Source organism: Contarinia nasturtii, unplaced genomic scaffold (genome assembly GCF_009176525.2).
Source record: "Contarinia nasturtii isolate CC-2019 unplaced genomic scaffold, AAFC_CNas_1.1 Cnas_scaffold_1565, whole genome shotgun sequence".
Lineage (NCBI taxonomy): Eukaryota > Metazoa > Arthropoda > Insecta > Diptera > Cecidomyiidae > Contarinia > Contarinia nasturtii.
In genome coordinates this window covers 431,317-438,333 of record NW_022198900.1, presented here as the reverse complement: position 1 = coordinate 438,333, position 7,017 = coordinate 431,317, and the positions used below count along the sequence as shown (strand labels likewise).

General features: G+C 35.5%; 1 protein-coding gene across 2 annotated transcripts in view; it reads right to left on the bottom strand.

Moving 5' to 3' along the window:
- LOC116346524 (myosin-IIIb-like) overlaps window positions 1-5,461 on the bottom strand; it is a 31,096-nt gene extending 25,635 nt beyond the window's left edge. Inside the window, exon 1 of one of the 2 annotated variants that reach the window (XM_031776610.1) lies at window positions 5,074-5,461. The gene's annotated coding sequence lies outside the window, so the exon portion shown is untranslated. The remainder of the gene's footprint in view (window positions 1-5,073) is intronic. The other variant, XM_031776607.1, reaches the window with a different exon arrangement.
- Between the last annotated feature and the right edge of the window lie 1,556 nt (window positions 5,462-7,017).

Below are 7,017 nucleotides of genomic sequence, written 5' to 3'. Positions count from 1 at the left end.
CTATGTAGAAAAAAAAACGTAATGGATTATTATGGAGGCCTATATGAAATGACCATATCTAACATCTTTGAAATGTCTTCCGTTTACAGTCGCATAAATTCAGTTGGTATATTTTTTTTATTCATTTTGTTATAATTACCGAAAAATGTGATCAGTTACCGCCGAGAAAGTGATTTTTTTCATTCATCGTTTCGAGAAGAATGGGTTATACTTATAAAGTAGAATTGTTTAGCCAAAATGAGTGGTTTTTGGAGCAAAACCGTCTCTTTTATTTCTACGTCGAAGAAAAAATTGTTGTCTGGAATAAAAAAAAGTCATAAATCTTTGGCAAAAGATTTTATTTCGGAGTAAAAGCAATTTGATTTCGGTGTTCAAATGTGAATTTGTCGGAATGTGTTTGTCACACATTTATAATAATTTGTGAAACAATGCCTTTCTTTACGTTGAAGAGAGCACGAAGTGAATTTCGACCGAGCATGGAACGTAAGGGCTGACTGCCAGCACATCATTTTTGTTTGCTTGCCCACTCGTGAGTTCATGCTCGCTTGTGTGCGAATAGCATGTTTCAATTATGCAATCGCATTCGTTTTTAAATTGAATCTTCTAATTGTAATTGTTTCGGTTGCTGTTTTACTCTCTCATTGTTGTGTGCGCAACGCTGACCAGCATCATCACGGAAATTAAACGAATGTCGACATAGGAATCGTTGCATTGTGTCCAATGGATATAGAAAAGTGAATCTATTATCGAGAAAATACCAAGAAACACACCAAAAAAAAACTTATTTAAAACAGAGAACTCGAACACATTCTCTTGTCGTTGGGAAACGTAGGCACTTCGAAGGAATGAATTACATAACACAACAAACGCATAACAGTATCGTGTCGCATTCGGTAGCCATGAGCTATGGATTGAAGCTGGAGAACGAAAGAAAAACAACAACAAAAAATAGAAGAAAAACAATTGGCAGAGAGACGAAAAGAGAGATAAATAATGATTGTGTTTGAGGGCTTCGCTTTATGCGCACTCACACACACGGAAATGTGCTAGAGATGCGTTTTGCTCTCATATTTTTTTGTCTGTAACTATTTTGCTCAAGATACCCGATGTATCTTCAGCCGCCTTCTTTTTTATCGCTGTCTCTCTCATTCGGTCATTGTTTTGGGTATTTCTCAATGATGCCACCGTTCTATGCCTGTGTATTTGTGTCTTATTATAAACTTTTATTTCCGTTCTGCTTATTCTCTTTGTCTTTCTCTGTGTGTATTTTTTTCTGTTTGGTTTTTCTTTCGTTTGCTTATTACAGAGTGAGCGAGCTAGCTGGCGCGCCTACAAAATGCGTATTGTTGCTGCTACCGCTTCTAAGTACAATTTCTGAATGAAGCGTTCAATGGGTGAACTATTGTCGAATTGGAATACATTTACCGTCCGATGTGTTGCTTCTCGTCCGTGATTTTTCCATTTCAAACCGGTCATAGTATCTTTCTTTTTTCTTGAGCGTTTTTTTTTTCTTTCGAGCTTATTTTGCACTTTTTGAAAATAGACATACGCGTCAGGCCATAAAAGGTCATCCTCGAAAACAACTGTTGTCTCATTATGGATCATACTGGGCAATGTTTTTCGTCGAATGACGTGATGAATTAGACTTTGGCTTTTTTCAAGACGTGAAAGAGAAATAGCGAGTAGAGAGGAAAGAAAACACACACACACAATTTTGTGGCCAGAAAATTATATATGGCGCTTGTGTGAATGATGAAATCGCATTTACGATTTTGCGGTCATTTACACTGCCACTGAAAGAATATGCCATTTCAACGAAAAACACGCGCGCGCGCGCACACAAATACTGCACAGTGTTCAATCGGTTTTTTACAATTTCAAGCTAGTGTATGAATGCGTGTGTGTTGAACACAAAAAAAATGTTTAATTGTTTGGCTCGAGTTTTTTTTTTCGAGAAACAAAAAAAAAAGAAATTAAATTCTTTCGCTCGCGTGTTTCTTTCTCTGCCTCGCAAATTGTAATAATAATAATGAAGCCAACAAAAGAGTCACCTTTATTTACATGTAAGCTGATTGTTGTCAATTTTGCCTCTGCGTGTGATTATAAATACAAAATTTCACTGTCTTCATCAACGCCGTCGTCGTGCTTCGTCGCCACAGACATAAAGGCGAACAAATTGCATTTTTATTCAAAATGAAAAAAAAATAATCATAATAACAAATGAGAACAATGAGCAACGAGATGAAGAATAGGCGCTTGCACAACCATATTTCAATTGGAATTTGTGTGTTTGCGGTGTGGTGTATATGTGTGTGTGTGACTGTGAGGAGGAGAGGGAGAGAAAGAGCACAAAAGTATCAGGCCGTATCGATCTAATACGCTATTTAATCTCGATTAACTAATTGACAATCAAATGTTCTTGTAAATATCATTCTATTTCAGAATACTGAAAAAAAAAACCGAAAATACAAAATTCTCTTTGTTATGCATCAACGTGTCATTGTCATCATCAAAGTTTCGGTTTTTGTTTTGTTTCGCCTTTCTCATTCGTTGTTCGCTTATTTTATCTCTTGCTTTAATTTTTAGTGTGTTTGTTGCGCAGTGTGTTTGCCCGGGTCCATGTGATACGAACTTGTAAATTTAGGCAGCAAGCACTTCTTTCGATCTCGACACAAGATTGTTGAAAGGTGAATAATTCGGCGTGCAGATAAAATACAATGGGTGAAATTCTCTAATTTACAAGCAATTTTACACCGTGTTCCGTCGTCGTTTTTCCATTCAATTTTCATCTCTTGAAACCATCGTTGGTGTGCCTGTGTGTGTGTGTGTGTGCCGAAAAAAAAACAAACTCATGGAAATGCGCCAAAAGAGCGCCATATCCATGCAATACACATTTTTCGTGCCGTTCAATAGACAAAGCGCACAATCTCGTCAAAATTAAAGACTAGCATTACTTGGAAACGGAACCTATGCTACTCACAGTTATTGAAATTGATATTATAATACCTATAAACAATGAAGCTGTAACAACAACAACAACAGCAGTGAAATACATTCATCCCGAAAAATTTATCTCTCTGAAGAGGCATTCTTTTCGAAAAAAAAATTTGTTTTCTTTCGCTGGTCATGAAAAAAAAAACGCCAAATGAAAAGAAATCGTGCTCTTTTCAATGGAAAGAAGCATTTTGCATGGTCAATGAAAATTTGCCAGCACATTTATTTTTCATTCATTCTTTACAATAGAGCAAGAGATTTTGATAAAAACTTTACTAAGTAAAATATGTTTTGATTGATATACGTGATGTTAATGCGAGAAATTAAAATAAAACCGAAAACAAAACTCCCATTGGAGTGGCAAACCTACGTGCTGTGCGATTTAAATTCGATTCGAAAAATGACTTGTGAATTTGTTGCTATTTTGCACATACACAAATTTCTGATTCATTAGGAATTTAAGAACATTGGCCCGTTACTTACAGAAACGAAAGAAAATGAAGAAAAGATACTTATATTACTAATCAATGTTGAAAATGGTATGTAATCTTTTTTCCATACAATTGTGATCGTGTTCTTATTATCTGAGCGGTTGTTGTTTTTTTTTTCTTCTTCTTCTTTCGGCGAATGTTCGAATGAATTACACATGACGAACATACAAGTGCTTAGAAGTTAGATCGTTCCGAATGATGTTGATGATGATGATGACGATCATCAATAATAAACGCCGCAGCAGCAAACACACCATATCAGTGATCTGCAGATCTATTTAGCACAATCGTCTTCTTTCCGAAACCACATAAGCACACCAACACACACACACACTCAATTTCCCCTCATAAACACCACAGCACACCACAGATAGAGAGAGAGAAGTACACAACAAAACCGAATGAATCGACTAAATCAAAACAAAACGCACGATGCGCTAAGTGAAACACAATTCCAACAGAATGGAATAGAGATAGAAAATAAAGGTTTAAATACTTTCTACATTGGCAGCAATATCACATGAGCGCGCACAAAGAACGCAACACAAGAGATGCAAACCACACAGCCTCAACACTCAAATATATAATGCAAAGAGCACTCAAGCACACCGAAAAATTCAACGAAATGAAAACTAGAAGAGTGAAATAATTTGCGCATGATCAATCAACACAATTTATATGGATTCAACTAGGGATCTATCAATGGATGCACACAGAAAATGAATAAAAGATGCGTCTCAACCGATCATAGGAAAAATTCTCGGCCACAGTCTCTGAAACACATTTTATAAAAAAAAAGCAAATCACAGCGTATACCGCGAATGGGCAATCGTTTCCGGAAGCCAAACATCAAATAAAACAAATGTTTGCATCACTGTCCATATATCTCTCTTCGTGTGTCCATCGCAATCAATTGCGCCAATCAACAATTACTGCTCATGCTACCAGCGATGTGACCTTCTGTGTGATCATCGCAAAATCAACACAAAAACACATTCACACACCCAATCACTGTATATATCAGACACCCAATCACAATATATCACTGGGTTACATCTCATGACGGCTGTTTTTTTTTTTTTGTTGCTCGCATCTATTTTTTTTATAACGCGTGCATCTGCATTACAATGATTTGCACTGTATATAATGAAATAGCATCGTTGGTCAGCCGTAATTGGATCAATATGAATGAGTTCTTTTGTTCTCGGCCCCTAGCGCAAATTAAAACTACACCCATATGCTATATTATCGAATTTTTGTATTGTTTGTTAGTGTTTTGTATTACGCGCAATTTTGCTCTTTCATCTCTTGATTAAACAATAACTGATCTATATATTGTGAAATTCTTTCGAAATTAATTGCTCCACCTGATGTTCCATTCAATTCAATCTAAAAAAAATTCGTTTGTTATCTTTAATTGAGAGATTTTGTTATCTTCTCTGTGTGTTTGTGTTTAACAACCAGATTAATAGTCGTTTCACTAGAACTGATGTGTTGAATGTTTTTATTTTTAATTTTTTGTTTTTGTTGCCGCCGTAGATTTTTTTCGCTTCTGCTGTGTAATTACGAAAGAAAAAAACAAACTAACCGTATTCTTCAACCGTTTACGTTTGCACGAAATACATGTGGACACACTGGACATGCGGTTTTGCGCGTTCTCGCGCAAACCTTTAAATAATAATGTTTGTTTTCAACACTTGTTTTGATAACGGGATGAACTGATTCTCTTTTCTTTTTTTTAATATAAATTATTGCATAGAACATAGAATTGTTAAATGAAATACACATATATACACACTCATGACATCGAATGGGATATTGGTAGTCACACATATACAATATAAATACAAAAACCGAGAGAAACTGGTTCGCGAGATCGCTACAATAGAAGCGCGCGATGGACGCGATTTTCGAACCAAAAAAAACGGGCGCACGCTTACTATTTTCTCTGTCGTCCCGAATAAATACACCAACCATACACGATCGAATCCAGTATACAACTGACTTAGCACTTCACATCAAGAGATGAGACTAGCTGTCGGCGCAATCGCACAACTCACCATGTACACAACCATTTCTCTCTGCTCTAACAGATTTGTGTTTATTGTTTGTTACTTCGTTCGCTATAACGGTTCGTTTGTGTATTTTGTTTCGGATTATTTCGTTCGTTCGTTTGCGTTAGCGCTGCATTTTTCTATATATTTGCCGATTGAAAGAATATGAGAAAACATTGGAAAAATTATTATGATGCGCTCTCTTCTTGCATCATCAACTTGTTTTTTTTTTCTTCTTTTACTTCTTCTTCGGTGTATGCAATTCGATTTTTCACCTGTATGCATAGCTTTTGCATTTGAAATTGTACATACATACAGGCCATTCAAGTTTCGGAAGTAATGTGTGTGTCTCTTTTGACAATTTACAGTGTTTGGTATTAGCTATGTGTTTTCCGTTAAGTCCGAAATGGGATGCATGCTGCATATTTAACCATCTTTTATTAACGTAAATAACTTTGGTCAGTTTCCATTTGGTGATCAATTTCCATTTTGGTGATCAATTTTGTTTAATGGCCACACAATGTATGTGTGTACAGCGGTGTGTTCAATGTATGCTGTGAACCGATTTTAAATACTTTTCCATCAACAAAATGTATCTACAGTTTACTAGTGTAAACACTATACATATCAAAATGTTCATGTTGTTGCCGCTTTTAAAAGCCAATTTTCCATTAATTGGAATTAATTTTTAACAGCAATTGCAGCATCTTTATGGGTACCATCCATACAAATGCGACATTTTGCGCTCACCACACTGCACTCTACAACTAAGTATATTACACTTTTATTGCTCGTTTGGGTCATGACACAATAAATCATGCCGCACGCACGCACAATACACTTTTTTTTCTCTTTCGAATCTATTGCACTTACTCATTCTCTATATCGTCTGTGTTCGCCACCACAGACACCAGCCAGCATACATCAATCAAAATTTGGTCATCAACATTACTTACTTACGATTATGTCTGTCGGTGCCTTTAATAAAATTCGAATTCACATCAAATTAACCATTTAACTCAACGTTTAATGCAATTTTGGTCGTTGAACATTCAGTTTTAAACGACTTTTGAACGACAAAAAAAAAGAATCGCAATTGAAACAATTTCATTGAGTGATTTCGTTTCTGGATAATCTAGACACTACGCACACCAAATGACTTTGAAGAGAAGTCATTTTCTGTCTCTTTCGATCTTTTACGATATTGTCACTGAAATATTAATTCAAAGCACACATGATGCATTCACGATAGCTACTACGGAAATTTTAGCAATTCGATTTGGTTGACTCAAACATCGCAAATCTATTTCCAAATACATTTTGTTAATAGCATTTTAAAACAAATTATTGCCAAATGCAGATATATTTATTGAATTGCTGTTTCTTTTTAATTTGGACAATTAGTTTTGAATGCTTCAGTTTTTAATCATAAACAAAATGGAAAATGTTCAATATAATCATTACAAAATGCGTTTGTT